The sequence below is a fragment of the Phallusia mammillata genome, chromosome 5 (assembly GCF_965637545.1).
Source record: "Phallusia mammillata chromosome 5, kaPhaMamm4.hap1.1, whole genome shotgun sequence".
Lineage (NCBI taxonomy): Eukaryota > Metazoa > Chordata > Ascidiacea > Phlebobranchia > Ascidiidae > Phallusia > Phallusia mammillata.
Window position 1 is genome coordinate 7977499 of NC_137256.1, and position 18850 is coordinate 7996348.

The 18850-nt window shown below is 37.1% G+C and overlaps 1 pseudogene; it reads right to left on the reverse strand.

The window, feature by feature from the left end:
• Positions 1-14535: 14535 nt before the first annotated feature.
• Positions 14536-17383, reverse strand: LOC145228255 (uncharacterized; annotated as a pseudogene).
• Positions 17384-18850: the final 1467 nt, after the last annotated feature.

Genomic DNA, 18850 nt, shown 5'->3' on the forward strand with positions numbered 1-18850 from the left:
TGTAGCGCTACTAATTCTGCGCCTAAGGTTCAGGACGCTGCTCTAACGGCTAGCCGGTAAAACCAATAACTAGACCGCGCGCTACTCTTAATTCTCTTGCAAAACAGTAACAAAATATGCAATATATCCTTTGTTCTTATTATAAAAGCGGAGTAAAATAAGCACGGTTCTCGACAACACAATCGGGCCAACGTAGCACTTAAAAACACGATGCAAAAACGGACAAATAGATAAAAGATCTCACAAGCCAAGAAGCACGTTCTACCAAGGCCGACCAACCAAGTCTCCCCGATCACATTTTCACAGCCCTCACGTTAGGGAGCCAGCCACGAGGAAAAATCAGCAGTTATTCTTGGGGCAAATTAAGCAAAGTCCCGAGGATGTTTGTAATTAGGGACACGCGCAGGAATGCCAAGGCAACACGGTGGGTTGCATTCGAAACGAAATAGGAAATAAAACAAAATGAAAGTCTTAACAGAATTTTTAGCTCTTCCGGCAGTTTTTTATTGTAATATGCCAACGTGTTTGCAATGTATGTCATTACCCTGATGAAGGTGTTTCGTATGGGACATCGAAACGTTGGCATATTACAATAAAAAACTGCCGGAAGAGCTAAAAATTCTGTTAATACGTTATGCCTGGCAGCAACAGTGTAAAATGAAAGTATGTTATGAGAAACAAATATACGCAAGGTAGGTTGAGAAACCTACGTAAAAAAACAACACCAATGGTGAAACACAAACAGAAAAGACGGATAACATATAGTGACAGTGCAACAACCAAACATAGTGCCAGGACCGAAAACGAATAAACAAAGGTAATAATGTTCGCAACATATGGAAATGAATCGCGTATGAACGTATGTCGACGAACCAACAAACCAAAGCAATAACAAAACTGTTCAATAAACCAATAAATCATATTACGAGAAAAGGAAAACACATAGTGACAAAACAACAAACTAAGCAAGTGGCAAAACAGTGCAGTAAAGAAAGTTGTAATTTTATTCGTAACAGAAGCCTATACGCAGAAAGTTAATTGGCAAGGATCAGAGTATCGTATCTAACGTTTTCTCGTGTCGCCGTCCGTGTGACTTTCGAATATTCAAAATTTATTCCGTAATAGAAGTGTTTGGATCGCAAAATGATTAACGCTCAAACTAGGGTCCGGGGTCCTTTAGGGCAGTGGTCGTCAACCTATGGGTCGCGACCCCAAATGGGGTCGCCTAAACTTTTTCTGGGGTCGCAATAAGTCGCCGAATTTAATTTATTGCATTTTAAAATTGATTACAGAAAATGAAACTAATATTATGTTCTTTTACATCGCAACTTTTGCTCTTGTTTTGTAGTACAGCTAGCTACCTCCTGTTGCAATTAAATCGTGGTAGTGGAAAAACAGAAAATGCCTTTATCGCGTAATAATGGGTTTCGACAACGTGTATTATGACTCAACACTATAAGTTTGTATTATTTAAGGTGACACCAGAACGAGTGAATAGTTATTTAAGCAACCTACCCAACTATGCCAAATTTTTCTAATCCCGTTTTCAACCACGTGGCTGTGTGAAGCAGGATTTAGTGCAATGAGTGTATTAAAAACGAAACATCGTAATCGATTGGAAGTGGGGCATGACATGCGGTTAAGCTTGTGCAAAGTCAAGCCGTTGCTTCAAAACTTGTGGACAGTATAGGCCTACAGGCGCAACCATCTTACTAACAGTGCAAATTAAATGTTGAACTATTTGACAAGTTTGTGTTCCGAAAAATGGGTTTATGTCTTAAATGAAACTTTTTTCGTAATACTTTGGTATAGCCATTTTTCGGAATACTTTTGTATCGCCATATTTGTTTGTAATTATGTACAGTTTGTGTAATTGTTCTTTCGGTTCAGCATTACTTAAAACGTTTTCTCGGTGTTGAAAAAAATGGGGTCGCATGTAAATTCTGATTTCATTTTCCCTTAAATTTGGGTCGCCTATAAAAAAGGTTGAAGACCACTGCTTTAGGGGTCCGTGAGGCAATTTTGCGGGGACCGCGAAAAGGTGGAGGTAATTCTATATTCTTATTTGGCGTCAGTTTGTGCAACTGAATAAGTTTAAATCAAAATGAAAGTGAGAATCGACCGTCTTTATTGCTAAACAATAGGCTTTATTGCATGACAACTAACACAAATGCAATTGTTCGCGCACAACTGTGATGTTTTGTCTTGTCTGTGATGTCAGATTTGGATCATTGTTATGCGCAATTTTGCATAACTAGCTAAAATCCTGCAATCAATTTTCGTTTTTATGAAATACACATTTAGGATTAAGGACCGCGATCCCTCGAAATAATGGCAAAGGGACCGTTTAGAAAAAATAATGAAAAAGCTTGAGAACCATTGGGTTAACGCAACTGAGATAAATTTTGTCAGGGATTGTGTATCATAAAATATGGCAACCCTATAACAGAACATGACTAAAATTTTCCTCAACAACTGCTCGCTCTCTTTGGTTCCGGTTTTGTTTTCAATTTGTTGTCTCTTCTCAGACACTAAACTTTGAAACACTATAGGCTTTAACTGGCCAAAGAAATTTCGAAACTTAGTAAAGCGCTTTTCCACGATCTCTTGCAGTTTACCCAGCAATGCCCAGAGTGACAAGCAAAGACTTTTCAAAGTCAATTTAACGTTTTGGTTAAAATGATGAGCCTAGCCCAGCACACGTACGTAATAAGTGTATGTTCTTAAAATATGGCTTTACAAATAGTACATGTAATCATAAACATAACTGCCAAAGAACTTGTGTATATAGAATACATTATGTAGGCGCTACAATAATCACTCCAGCCTTCCTCATAAAATAATAGATGATTTGATACAATGTGGTAAAGACGAGACTAGATATCTTGGTAGTCAACAGTTTTCTGTGTCAAAATCCCGGAAGCTAAATTCCTGTTTCGCCTGTTGAATAGAAGGTTGTGTTGGCACAATACCACGTTTGTTACCAAGTGTCAATTGAAGTTCAACTGCTTGACGAATACAATAGGGTTACGGTATACAATTTCTCGGTCTGGCGACTTGTAGGTAAATCGTTTTGTGTTGTGGGCTTCCGAAGTGAATAGGAAGTTTTAAGATGCAGGGCGTTGGTCAGAAAACTTTTATTGCAGCAGCCCAAAAATATTTTTCTGTCATACCTGGCAGCCCACACAGCTCTTAACCAGAGGTAGGATTCAAATTTTTGGTCAGCCTATTCTATCACATAAGTCATGCTTTTCAGTCGGTTCTGTTACAAAAGTCCATTGACAGTAACCTGTAATGCTATCCGGTTCGCTGATCGCATAAAATTTCGTAAGACGGTCCTATAGAACCGGTGCGAACCGGCTGAACTCACCACTGGTCTTAACCCTAAAACGTCATTAACAACTTGCACAAGAAAGGCGGTAAATTAACAGACATATGCGTTTTATCAGTTGTTTTGTGTTCTGAAAACTTTTGTCTTAATGCACCGCCTTTTCCCACACTTGTTTGGACTGATTATCACCCCCAAAACTAAATGTTTTCAAATATATTGAGGCGATAAGATACTTTACCTGCTAATGTAGGTTGAAACAGTGTTAATTTTGTTGTGTTTCATGTTATACCGTACTGGTAATGCGTATGGCATTTTGAACCAAAATTTGGAACTAGTACAGCAATTTTTTATTCACAACGGTCTAAAAACTTTACAGTGTCTGTAATTTAAAGTTTGTGCATTGGCTGTTGTAACAAAACCTTTTATTACTGTGCTAACGTGAGCGCAAAGTTGTTCGGCCAAAACGACTTGTTCCGCTCTGATGTACTGTACAGCACATGCAACTATGAGTTGAGTTCAGTTTATTTCGGTCTACTGCAGTGGTTCTTAACCGGGGTTCGGCAACGCCGAATCAGGGGTTCGACGAAGGTCTTTTTGAAGTGCAATACAAATATTCGTTTTTGACTTTAGGGTCTATAGTCGCTAAAAATGGCAATTTGTATTTGCCAGATATCAAAACACTGGAAGGTTAAACTTATGCAGGGCTGTTTTAAACATCTCGAAACAGTTTTTGTGGTACTAAAAAGAGTATTTCCAGCCTAATAACCATATGTAACAGACTTTTTGTACGCCTATTGTGTGCCAACAATGCGAACAAAACAGATACCACAAGCATCACAATATAGATTATGACATCATAAACATTTAAGCCTGATCTCCTCGCTGTGCAGCTCAATCTGTGTACCGAGCTAGAAATTAATCTGGGCTTTTTGGGCGCTATTAGATGGTAAATATAATATCAACCAAGTATTTTAAAACAAAAATAAGCAGGTAAATGGCGGCCGTTGGTGAAATAAGAATCTGCGATGCGGCCGTCCTAGCAAAATGGTTGTGCACCCCTGCACTAAGGTTTTAATTTCTTATTTGACGTAACAAAGAGCATTGTTCGCTTTGTTCCTAAGCAGAAACACAACGAAATTTTGTTGGCAGCAAAAACTTATTTCTTCATCTTTTTCATGTTTGTGTACAGATGCTAAAAATACAATGCTTCATTTTGGTAAAAACAAAAAAAATGCCGGAATTACAGCAATCATGAACAAGTTGCTTGCACTATTATGTCAGAATTTAACAAAATGACAAACAGTAACTGTTGCCACTACGTTTGAACAAAAACTAATTATGACCCACCAAAGAAAATGGGGCAAAAACCTAGGATGTCACTTTGGGGTTCGATCAAAGGCTGAAGAATATCGTAGGGGTTCGGCCGTTATAAAAAAGTTAAGAACCACTGGTCTACTGTAACAGACTCAACTAAATAAAATGATCGTTTAGTAGTTTCCTAACTCGAAAAACCTAGGTTTTGTGTATTTTTACAGTTTCTTAGCCAGTTTAAAAATATAGTCTACTTATCAACAATGTTATCGGTGCAGCAAGTTATGTGTTTTTATCATTTTGGCACTCTTTCTCAAAGAGCGTTTATTCGGAAATTTTGATTTCAATGAGTTAATACTGATGAACTGCGTAAAATCTTTCAATTACTCTGTTATGCTATTAAACAAACCCTTAAAAGCTCGTCTAAAGCCCCATTGTCCAACGTTGAGCTGCCTGTAAACTTCCATGCAAGGGGATTTACGCCAGCACACAATAGACGGGATTTTCATAATCTTCATAACCCTGAAATTTTCGTCTGGAAGACCTCATAAGATATAGAGGGTAATTTTGTAGCCTTATCGCTAGGCTTTAATTTTGTAGCCTTATCGCTAGCCCACGTTCATCCAACATACACATAAAAGTTTTAAGTTCCATGAAACAAATCGTTTATCGGAAAAGATGCTAACACCAATACCTCATGCAGGGTAGACCCACATTTAGCTAATTTTCAAAAGGTGGAGCAAAGAACGCTTTTCGCAATTAAAACGTCGTATTTCCAAAAAAATGCCCACGGTTAGGGCTATTAGGGTCAATGTAAGGTATTAGCATTCGAAAATTCAACAAAACTAGCAAAAGAACTTAGTTACTAATGTATAATTTTCAAAAACTCATTTCCCAACCCAAACCCTGTTTAGCCGCTAAATAAATACTTCAGCTCCTTATGCCACTTACTACCGTGAGGTATGGTGTTAGTAGCTCTACCTCGTTCATTAGTCATGTTGATTTAAAGATAATATTCTTATGATGAATTAAGTAACTTAACATTAAGACTCGTACAGTACAAGAGTAAATCAAAAAACACCACGAAATACTAGAGCCATTTTATGTTACAAAGTCGTGCGCTCTTTATCTAATTATAAACCTATTGCTTTGTTGGTTTGTGGACATAAAGCACAGTCGTTGAAAAACCCTGGCGTTGTTTGAAAATCGTGGCGACCGTTGTTTTGTGTCACGTATCTATTTGCATGTTGCACGACCTGATATTTACCGCATCAACAGAACGAAAATCTTCACAATTTCCCACTCATCGATACTAACGCCCAAGTGTGAATCATTTTCCGCATAGCGTGCGCTACCAACGAGTTTGTGTTCTGTGGTTATGGTTGGCGTAGTATCAAAGCTAGTCACAATAATCATGACTAAAAATATAAAAATTAAGTTTACCCGTATGAAAACGTTTTTAAGGCACAGTCATAAGTAAAAAAAACGTTATCACAAAAATATCTGATTGTAACTAGTCTGTTGCTTATTATTACATTTTTAAGTGTCATTTGTATCTTTATGAACAAACAATGCGGGACGTGCGAAGTATATGTTCGTTTTGAAACACTATAGTGTTTATATATACACCAGTGGTTCTTAACCTTTTTTTCTCTACGCCCCCAGTAGATGTTTGTCCTATACTTCATGCTCAATGCTTCTTGTCTGAAACATGCACCAAAAAAACTATTTTATTTTTTTGTTTTTTCTTTATTTGAATGGAAAATCTTCCTAAAATTTTAAACGTTTTGCAACAATGCGACAGCCAGAAGTCTCCCCTGCCTCTGTTGTAGAAAAATTCTGCCTTGTATGCCATTGTATAAAATGCGTGTTACGTCATAAGGTGTTGGGTCAAAAAAGATATTTCTTTTTTAAAACTTGTCTATTTTCTGCTTATAAACAACGCATTCCGGTTGCAAACAATGTGGATTAAACTTGTTTATTAGTCGTTGGACTCGCTTTAATTGGTTGCATACCGAATATGCCTATATTGAGTTAGTAGAATTCACATTTGATTCTGGCCGCATATATTGTCAGGTCTCAGAAAAATCGCACCGGGTGTATTAATCTGCTCAAAAATGTATAATAATGGGACTCGTTTCAAGTACATTTGAAATTCAAACGTCTCTGTGGGTCTCACAACCTAATCAACGGGTCGCATTTGTCTCGCGGGCCACAGGTTGCACACCCTGGTTTTAAATTTAAAACGTATTTTGCATTTTATATACACATGCTCCTTGGCTGCTATGCTTTTGATTAAGTTATGTTGGTTTTACCAAGAAAAGAAAGTAACAGTCAATTTAAGCACCGTTGGCGATGGTTTTGTTTCTTAAAATGGTTGCAAAAGTTCCAAACAAAAATGTCGTAACTTCAGGAGAACTTCAGTTCATTCGGGGTCTTGGCGAGATCAAGTTGCTGGAAGTTTCGGCTAATCTCAAACAGTTAGCAAGTTGTGTTTGATTTCGTTTAGTACATGATTGGTTAACAAAGCCGGCACCAAACCGTGCGATAAACCTTATCGCACAACTCCAGTAAATTTGGGAAAACGAAACACAGTAGCGGAAATCAAAGAGAAAAATAGTCAAACTTGACTTGTTTCATTGCACTTTTAAGCGTGTAGGCTAAAAGTCAGATGCAAATAAGCCAAAATGTTTGTTTCATACCGGTTTGTCTATCCCTGGAAAAATAATTGAATCCCTGAAAAATAATTGAAATCTGAAGCCCTGACATCCTTGGCACACCCCTGTCTGTATTATTTACTTAACGCATTCTTTAGTGGCTGATATCATCTAACCCCAGTCAAAGGGGTCCATCGAGACTTCGCACGATGATCCTTAAGTGACCAGACCCGTTTCGGTCAGTTGGCGATCTTTTGCCGGCGACGTGTGGACGAAGAGTCCCCCAAAACTTAGTTGTTTTGTCGATAGTGATTTTTTTCTGCTTTTTGACACTACGGGTTTAGGGCCTCAATTTAAGCGTGACAATAACAGGTCTATGTTGGCGTCATGGTGAAATTGGGTTTGTGTTCATCATTGAAGGAACAACCTACATTTTAGATAATGGTACAATACAGTAATTGTGAAAATAACTTTAAGTATTATATGTTTGAACTTATGGCGGACTACAATTTCAGGTCATCTATCATTGCGAGTGTAAAATACAGAGAGCATTTGCTTTCAGTATTTCACTGAAGTATTATTAACTAGTGATGAAAAAATAGGCTTGCAAAGTGTATTTGATTTAGACAACGCTTTCAACGTTTTAGCGATTAAAAACTGGTGTTCGATAAAGCAAATGCCAAGTGTCTGTCGACAAACATTTTTTATGCCGTTGACGCATCCCGTGCTTTTGCAAGTAAAAAGGACCAGACCAAAGTAGGTAGAGTTAAAGGGTGGATACCAACTTTAACTCCTCCTTGTTGTGTTTAAAATTTTATTGACTAACTTACGAATTTCTGCAAAGATTACGCTGTGGTGATGAAAACTGCCAAAAAAACTTTTGATGGTTTACAAAACAGATTTTGTGTTACATTTTTGACGCTATTTTTAAGCTAGTAAAATATCAGCGTTTTTTAGCCCATACCAAGGACTTGCACTTTCTCACGTCACAAAAGCTCAGTTGGGCACGCGTTACCGAAACAGCTGACTAGCGAACCGAACAGCGTTAGTAATGTTGTAGTTTTGTGAAATAGTTGCAACGGCCCACGTGAAGTAGAGCTGCGCGACGAGATTAACTAACACTTCTGGCCCCGGCAGTCTTCAAAAACAGCGCCATGTCCTAAATGTATGTGCTTTTCAGTCAAATAAAGAATAGCATTCATATCAATATGGTTTTGTTGTTATGTCGCAAAATCGTACATTTTAAAATGATTTTCCGAGTTTTTTGCTAGTTTGTCCAATTTTTTTTAAAAGCTTGGGATTTGGCTGTGAATTGCTTGTGCCATATAATTCAACCGTTTCTTGTATTATTTCAGTATGTCATCTCCGTTTTATAAAACTCAACAGGTAAAATTATCTTAAAAGTTAAATTTTTTTACGATTAACCAGGCAACATTTGTTAGTCAACACTATAACGATTGACAGTTTGCAGGAATCTTCTTTGTAAACCTTGATTCTGAGGTAACTCTATGAATGCTGGTTTATAGCTGTGAAGTAACTTATATGCTTAGCTTGTACTTACATTAAGGGGTGCTGTGTGTTTCCTAGTAATAATAGCTACATGCGAAAGCCACTAACAATGCCCTTTGTTTTATTACAGCGATTTTGGTGTCATAACTTATTAACAAAGACTGACACATCTGCTACACTTTGACATGTCCAACAGTAAAAAAAGATGATTGGATCTTTTGCAAAAGTTTGGTTACCTTTAAAGATGTGGCACAACGCATACTGGACTTTGATTTTCCTAATCACCACCAGCAAACTGGCAACTGTTGCCAGTGAGTTTGCTAAAAGTTTAAAGTTCATTTTCGTTTTTTGATGCTTATTTTGTGATGTGGTGTACGAGCTTCTATTTTTGACAAGTGCAAACAGCCTAAACGTCCCACTGTTTATAAAAGACAGAAACTACCTTTAGTCCACGATAATTTTAGTTTTATTTAGTTTACAATTTTAGTTTACAGTATAGAAACTGGGTTAAACGCGTTTTATTGCATGATTTAAAAATACTGTTTCTTTCTCTGGAAGCAAAAAAGTATATTCTTGCATAACTTTCATGCAGACGCCCAAACCATCGATTCGCCAACATTTGGAAACGTGAACTTTACTGGATTTACGGCTTTTTTCAGTCTAACTGGAACCACAAATGCTCAACTATTGTACGCACCAATGCATCGCTCCGATCCAAACAGCTTTACTTCACTACCTCTAACCGCTGGGGCTACTTCTGAGTCAGTAAGTTACACCAAATACGTATTCTTTGGGCAAAAAGCTTGTGATTGCGTTGTACACTTTATTCGTCTGTGTCCCGCTTTCTCGCTTTAAATCACTTATTTATTCAGACACATTTGAAGTTATTTACTGCGTCTGTTTCATGCATTGTTGTTACACAAGCTTTGCTGTTTATTTATTTGATTAGAAAACTCAAAAACAGGATGATATACCCTGCCGATGCAATGACTTATGTACACGTTTTTTGAAGCGGAAAATTGTCGTTCTTATACCTTGCATTTTAATGTATGCTTCATCAGTTGTTTTAAATGCAATGTTTTAGGTTTCTGGTGTCTCAAATAACACTGTGTTCGAAGTAAAACTGCAAGCGAACGTCGGTGCTCAAAGCGTACAAAGCGCCAGTAGTTTCGTACGGACAGGTAAATCGTTGATCTGAATATTAGTTAAGCTTTAACGAAAGTTACTCTACTCTACCGTATAATACTTTACCTACCCATCATAAAGCATGAACTAAAATTAAAAGTTAAGTTGGGTCTGATAAGGCTTAGCCCATTGCGGACGCCAATAATTACATATTTACGAGTTACGACACTCCCAGTTTTAAATCAGATATTGCTGTTGACTTTTGGAGTAGTAGAATAGGACCTTTTTTATTTTCAACTCCTAAACCTTTTCATGCATTTTTTTAAATCCGACATCTAACTAGGTTATACTTGTCTTCTTTCAAAATCTGCTTTGTTTATTTTCTACGGGGTTCAAACCCAGGACCTCATGGTAACGAACCTTCATTGGTACTTGTATTTAGATCAGTCTCCCTGGGCGTCACCAAAGTAACATTACACGTGTTTTTTCAGCCCCCGCTGGCGTAACAATCGGCTACATTCTGCCAAAACCTACCTTTGCTGTGGTGATGTTGGAAAAGACGCCAGGCGCAACTGCATGGGAAGTCAGACACACGAATATGAGAACAAGAATCCTGGAAAGCTGCACATGTGCAAGTGGATCATACGCTTACGTTGCAATGTACGATCTGTAACATTTAGAGGCAGTAATACTTATGAATCACATTGCTTGTGTAATTGAGATGTTTGTAACTTGTGTGCTAGAGCGTTATGTCCGTGTAACTTATTGTTAACAGGTCAACACAGTCGTTTTACTACTACAGACAAAAGCTCTGTAACCTTTGGTTTATGTCTGTATCTTCAAACAACATTCCGCCTCTTGCAGGGCTGATGAATTGCAATAATAAGGCAAACGACGTTATGTCTGTTGTATATGTTTTTTTCGCAACCCACAAATGCACGTATAGCTTAACAGTCGATCAAATTTAGAAACTCAGTTGGACTTGTATATACTTGCAGACTAACTTCACTGGATGCGAACACAGACTACCAAGTTCAAGCTCGCGTTTCACAAGTTCTCGGATCTGTAAACTACACGGAAGAACAAAGTCCTTTCGGTGCCAACTTCAGCTTCAGAACAGGTAATGTGTTTTCTAATAATGTTACAATTTATTAATCAAGTGCTGATCGGTAGATAGGTTCTTGTCATATGCACAAAAATTTAGCCAAAATTTTCGTCATTTTATGTCATCGTATGCCAATGAAAGTGTTAAACAAACCTGAACTGACTTTAGCGTGTAGCATATTCTTTTTACTGCCAAAGGCTTCTTTTGGATGCCACAAGTTGAATGAAGTCTTGTATTGTGGCTTTATGTTGCGATATGTTTGGTATAATTTAGTTTTAGGTTTTAAAGTGGTCTTATGACACAAATAAAAAAAGTTTCGATTAGGTGTATTTTGCAAATTAAAAAAGCATCTGTAGCATAGGTAGACAAGATACGAACTTAAATAGTAGCTTTAATAAAAACCAAATTGCCAAGGATGTAGAATAAAACGTGCTACATCAGATGCTACATCTGTAGGAGTTTTAAATCTAAAAGTTTTTTTTAACCAAAAAATCTCTACGGCCAACTTATACCAACAATGTGTCTTTTATACATCGTTACACTTTTTTTTAACTATTAAACATATTGAGCAATAAGGGCGGGTGCATAGAGGTAAACAAACACTTTTAAATTTTTAGACCGTCGTTCGGCATTCGGTAGAGTCAGATTCAATGCAAGCAATCCTGCTGACACCGAAACCATGACGCAGCAAATCCAAGATGCAATTAATGCCGCTTATGCCAACAACTCAAATGTTCACAGTGCAAACCTGATAACATTCGATAACATGACGGTATCAAATTTCATCCATTATGAGATACTTGTGAACGAGTCAACAGCACCAGACAACGCTACCCTGATGATTCCCGACACTTTGTTTTACACAGATAATCAAGTACGATACGAAGGTAAAAGCAGGTAGAACAGTATTTATATATGCGAACACCAATGCATAGGGGCGTCTGCCGTCTATCAAGGGGCGGTGGTGCATAATGTGCAACAGTGGATTCTGAATATACCTTGGGTATAACATAGACATATAGCGACAAAGCAAATTTGATTTAACATATCTTCAAACAAACAGCTGTGCAGTTTGGTAAATTGTGTTTTACTTCCGTTTCATTCTAAGCTCTACTATAGTATGAGATGTAAAACCTTCTCCCCTTTGACGGCCGCATAAGAGTCTCTTGTTTAAATAACCTCCTACAGCAGTGGTTCTTAACCTTTTTGTAGTCACGGACCCCTTTTATGAATTTTGTAAGTCTGCGGACCCCCAACGCAATTTACCACAAGTCTTTTTATGTTTCACGTTTCTTGCATTATACCCTGTCATGCTTTAGAAGCATTTAAATCCGCCTTCACAGTCCTTTAAAATCAATGACGTTTCTGTATTTTAGTGGCCAACGGATCGAATTGATAATATTTCTGGTATATATAACTTCACAAATCACTTGTCCTATAAAGTCTATTGTCCATGTGTGTTATTATGATGTCACAATAGCGAAAACAATTACAAAAAGCATATGTTCTTTGCCCAATTAAGGCGCCATGAACAGCGTGCACTCGTATGCAGGATTGTAAAAACGGTTGAGAAACTTAAAAATATTCTTCTGTTGGTTAATGATACTTAACATATTTCCCTCCGTGGACCCCCTGAAACCATCTCACGGACCCCTTGGGGGTCCGCGAACCCCAGGTTAAGAACCACTGTCCTACAGTGTTACATCTACCATCTTTTTTGTTTGTTTGGTTAAAACTTACAATTGTAAAAAATATACCAAGGTTTATCTTATATTCCGTCCATTCGCGCCCAAAACTCCAGATTATGATCCAACCTTATCCATAAGTTTAAGTGAACGTTTTTTTTTCTATTTATGACATAACCACCAATGTTGTATTACCTGTTTAAGTTGCATTGTTTGTACACAATATAACTACACAGTGTCTAGTACAGTGGTTCTTAACCGGGGTTCGGCAACACCGAAACAGGGGTTCGACGAAGGTCTTTTTGAAGTACAATACAAATACTCGTTTTTGTCAAACTTTAGGGTCTATAGTCGCTAAAAACGGCAATTTGTGTTTGCTCAATTTCAAAACACTGGAAGGTTAAACTTACGCAGGGGTGTTTTAAACTGCTCTAAACAGTTTTGTGGTACTAAAAAGAGTATTACCAGCCTAATAACCATATGTGTCAGACTTTTTGTACGCCTATTGTGTGCCAACAATGCGAACAAAACAGGTACCACAAGCATCACAATATAGATTATGACATCATAAACACTTAAGACTGATCTCCTCGCTGTGCAGCTCAATTTGTGCACCGAGCTAGAAATTAATCTGGGATTTTTGGGCGCTATGAGATGGTAAATAGATGATATAAACAAAGTATTTTGAAACAAAATAAGCAGGTAAATGGCGGCCGTTGGTGAAATAAGAATCTGCGATGCGGCCGTCCTAGCAAAATGGTTGTGCACCCCTGCACCAAGGTTTTATTTTCTTTTTTTACGTAACAAAGAGCATTGTTCCCGTTGTTCGTAAGCAGAAAGCAACGAAATTTTGTTCGCAGCAAAAACTTATTACTTCATCTTTTTCATGTTTGTGTACAGATGCTAAAAATGCAATGTTCATTTTGGTAAAAACTAAAAATTGCCGGAATTAAAGCAATCATGAAACAAGTTGCTTGTATTATGAAGTCAGAATTTAACATAATGACAAACAGTAACTGTTTCTACTACGTTTGAACAAAAACTAATTATGACCCACCAAACAAAATGGGCTAAAAACCTAGAATGTAACTTTGGGGTTCGACCAAAGGCTGAAGAATATCGTAGGGGTTCGGCCGTTATAAAAAGGTTAAGAACCACTGGTCTAGTAGCTGGACGCATGTGCCCTATAATACACTATTTAAGGTAAAAAAAACTTTCATACTAGTTCTAGAACCCACCCGTCTAGCAAAAGAGCCTTTTTATGCACAACCGCCAGTACTTACACTTTAATACACAGCCGCATAAATCTATATTAACGGCAGCATTTGGAATTGGGACGGGGAAAGCGAGAGGTTTTTTTCTAAAATATTAACAACCACTGAATTAGGGTTGTTAAAATAACAAAGATTAAAAAAAGGTGTTAAAGAACATATTTTTAATCCTTATGTTGACATATAAAGGATAGTTTATCAAGTTATAGAGTGCAAGAGGAGAAGATATGCAATCGTTACAACACATGTGATTACATTTTTAAAATCACAAGTGCAGGAAATATTTATTTCCAGGCCAAAATCTGTGTTGACATTGTTGTAAAAACAAATTAATTTTGCTAAAAAGCATCTTCAGTGTCTAAAGAGCAATTAAAAGGATAAAAATTAGAAAAGGCATTAAAATTAGAAAAAGCTAATAGTTCCTTCGCACACATAATCAATCCTCAACTGAAAGCCCAAAAGACTAAACTGACAGAACACGCAATAATAGATAAGAAACGCACGAAAGATAAAAGCGTAAAAGGCGGAGAAAAAAACCACGTCACTTACACCTCGGTAAGACCATTTTTCTAATGTTTATTTTCGCATTGATTTTGTTTAGCCGTTTATCTTCGGCTAAATCCAGGTTAGCGGTACGTGGCTGTTCAACAAACGCGACACAGTAGCAACTTTCGATTGGTGGCTTCTTCACAAACTCGTTTGGGTGTCGTTCTTTGTAATGGTGCAAAAGCGCCGTCCAATCATTGCGCTGCGAAGTGTCGAACTTCCGACTTGCAAACCGATTTTTTGTCTGGCCTACGTATTGTTCTTGGCATAAGTGGCAAGTGGCGACGTAAATTCCATAACTCCTACATGTGAGATGTTGACGATCTTCAATCTGCGCACCGAAGTTTGTAGAAATGCGGTGTGTTTAACCATGCCGGTTTTGTGGTTTCCATGGTTGCCACAATAGGGCACAATGCCCGCATGGATAGCATCCTGATTACTGATCTCTATAAACCCTGGATTGCGCTACTGGCCGTCACGGTTGAAGCAAATTGAAGCGTAATGGCGGCTGAAAAGGAAGCCCCAAAAATGCATTGCGGGCAATAAGGAGAGAGTGGGAAAATGACGATAATTTTTGTTTTAGGCATTTGTATAGCGATTTTTGCAGATATGATTTGTAGATTAATAGGACGCATGTATTGTAATAACCGTGTAATAACCTATAAATATGCGAGTGTGTAATAACCTATAAATATGCGTAGATTGACTGTGATGTGTACTGGATATACGTTATTAAGTTAGTGTTGAAATAAATCATTACTAAGTGGAAATAATTTTTTTATTATGCAATATAAGTGGGTTGCGTGCTAAGTATTTTAGACATGAATCCAACAATATGGCTACTTCCTTCACACAAGATGATGTAATTCTTTGTGTGACATTACCTTGTGCTAATCCAAACTGCTGTTTTTGACTGTTATCAAACTTCAGGAAATTCTGACCAACATGTGGAATAACGTTTTAATTAAAATCACAAAAACTGAAATAATATTTCAACTATTTTAACACTATTTGACTTTTTTTCTCGATTGAGTGCAATTGGTTTGGATCTTTATTATCTTGCCATGGTGATATTATGAAATTTTGCAATTCTATTTTACATTTATGATAAATTTGTTTCCAAACATTTCAGACACAATAGGGTTTATATTTCTCCAATAAGCAACCTTTATTGTCTCTGGTAAAATTCCACTGGAATGTTTCAGTCTCCTCCCAAACCCTCAAGTTTAATGACACTGCAAGATTACAATACAGCCTTTTTCGACAACAAATACACTACAGAGGGATTGGAATCAGATTAAATATTTTTTGTGTGTATACTGTTCTACTTCCACTGTGTATGTTTTGTAATCATTTCTGACACTGCCTGTAACATGATATGCTGCACATTTTAAACTTAAACAACTTTGAGGTTTTTTATTTTGTGAATGCACCATCTGTTATAATGGTGATCATCTGACAAAAAATACAGGATATCTGTGTGAACTTGGTTGGTGTATTTGTTGCCTTCAGTCCTGTTTAGCAAGAATTTAAGTGTTGGTGATAACTGGTGTGCAGGTGTGTTTTTGCAGAAAATTGCTTATTAAGTAGAATAAACACAATATTTTTCATGATTCTGACTGAAATAGTAGGCTACATAAATAGGCAACTCATTTGGGTAGTTAAACTTGTCCACCCTAACTGCTATGATGTCTTAAATGCATTTATATGCACATGTATCTCTTTGAGATATTAGAATTTTGTTAAGAGTTTGTAGTTTGAGAATTCACAACATTAGAAAAAAATATTCAACACATGTTGGTTGCAAACTAAAAAGGGTAGATTAAATGAGCTAATTGTGAGCTTACTAGATTTATGGTTTGTAACATAGAAGCAAAATAATGTTGAACCTACTACAAAAAACTTTTAAACAGCCATATTTTAGCTCCAAGACTTTGCTGACAATCAAAAACAGCAGTTTGGATCAGCACAAGGTGATGCTAAATAAAGTATCACATCGTCTTGTGTGAAGAAAATAGCCATTCTTGTTGGATTTGTGTCTTAAATATTAATAAATGCATGTAAACTACTTATATTGCACAATAAAGCATTTATTACCACTTAATAATGATTTATTTCAGCATTAACTGAATAATGTATTCCCAGTACACATACACTAATACACATCACAGTCAATCTACGCATATTTATTGGTTATTACACACTGGAATACATGCGTCCTATTAATCTACAAATCATATCTGCAAAAATCGCTACACAAATGCCTAAAATAAAAATTATCGTCATTTTTCCACTCTCTCCCCATTGTCCGCAATGCATTTTTGGGGCTTCCTTTTCAGTCGCCATTACGCTTCAATTTGCTTCAAAAATCACCCAACCGTTCAACGGAGTAGCGCAATCCAGTGTTTATAGAGATCAGTGATCCTGATGGAGCGCAATAATTCAGTCGCCCCAAAGCAAGTTTCCTGGGCCGTATAAACAGTTGTTGTAGGGAGGGTGGTCGTTTATATGTCACCATGCAGTGAAAATTCGTGCGACAACGACAAGAGAACAGGGAAAGATTCCCAGAATAACTTTGCTAGGATTTACATTTTTTTTTAAATGAGTTACATAGCGACAAAAGGCAAATGATATCTTTTTGCTGTGGCATTAACTCTTTGCAACACTGTTTTAACAGAGATGCCGATAAGATATTTTTTCACAAGCACGTTGTATTTTTACGAACCAACTGGGGTCTGTGAACTTCCTGATTTGCGACAGTGGTTCCTCTTCACGAGTCAAGGACCGGAAGACAACTTTACTTTTCCGTCAAACGATTTGATATCAGCTTCATCTACCGACATTGATTTTACAATCTCAGGTAAGTTTTTCGTGGTCAACGGCCGTGTCTGTTTGCTACGCAACTGCAATTTCACCTGATGATGTACTGCGACGAATATGAATTAAAAAGAGTGGTCACGCAACTAACAAATTTTTACATAATGATCCATTCTTTTTTGGAATACGTGCAATAAACTTCTCTTTAGTTTTTTTTTTTTTGAGTGTGCCAAAATACATTTTATCTGTCTGCCTAGTTTGCGACATCTTCGACAAGATGAAACTATTTTTTTAAAAGAGCGCTATGTTCCTCTTGCTGCTGTATTAACGCATAATTTTAGCTTCTGGTCGAGCGATTATAGCTCTTGTTGTTTAACGCAAAGTACAATTATAGCGCACTTTTTAAGCATGTTCTGTTGTTTTTGTGATTCGGCTCTAACTTTTGTTGGGTCAGCTAGCATTGTAGTCTAGATCCAACATCCGAATCTAAAATATGTAAAGTGTCGTACCTAGGACAAGTGCTTTGGTAGGCAACAATTCTTTACCTTTATACCGATGGGCTTAAAACGACGCTTCGAGTTGAAGCTACTTTGTTTGTACAATTTTTAGCCACTTTAATCCAGCCGTTCTTCTGGGCCGAAAGTGTATCTATTGGAATTTCAATTTTTGTGTGTTTGTTTTTCAAAACATTAGCAGAAACGTTTTACCCGCAAAAAAAATATTTAACACCTTGTTCCTTTTTTAAGAAATAACGGCAAATGGAGATACGTTTTTTACACTGGAATCAAACTCATTATACGGCATAGGACAAAATAACTTGGTACGGAATTGTGAAGGCTCTGAGCCGTTCTACACACGAGTGTACGAATTAACCGACAGCAATGGAAACTTCTTCGCCATCTTTGATACAACTGGTATGATGTCACATGCGCAAAACTAGAATGGAGTAAATGATATCCTCAATGTCTAATTTGTGTTTAGTTAATGCATACCTTTTTACTTCATGGTTTGGCCCAAAAGGTGACCTGAAAACAATCCACGTTTACAACGTTTTGCCAACTCGTCATGATGTTTACTTCAGGCGACATTTATATACATAGCTATGAATAAAGTCCTATTTCGACATGGCATTATAGTTTAAATTTTAAACAAATAAGTGCTATGTTTAATTACGCATGCTGAAAATAAAATACGTTTTTATCTAGACGACGCTCCCTTGCCTAACGTCAACTTCGCCAATGTGCCTGAAAGCAACGGACAATCTGTACGAGTTTCTTTTCCATCTGCTACACTGGAGAGAGTTACACAGTACACTTTCCAATATGTAGGATCAGATGGATCAATGGTTAGCACTGAGCTTGCAGAGTCATATATTGACCGATCCGACAATTTTACGGTATTTTTCTCGACTTGTTTATATCTTGAAATTTGCTAACAGAGACTAAGCTTTCTTTTTTGAAATTTGCTAACAGAGACTAAGGTTATTTAAATAC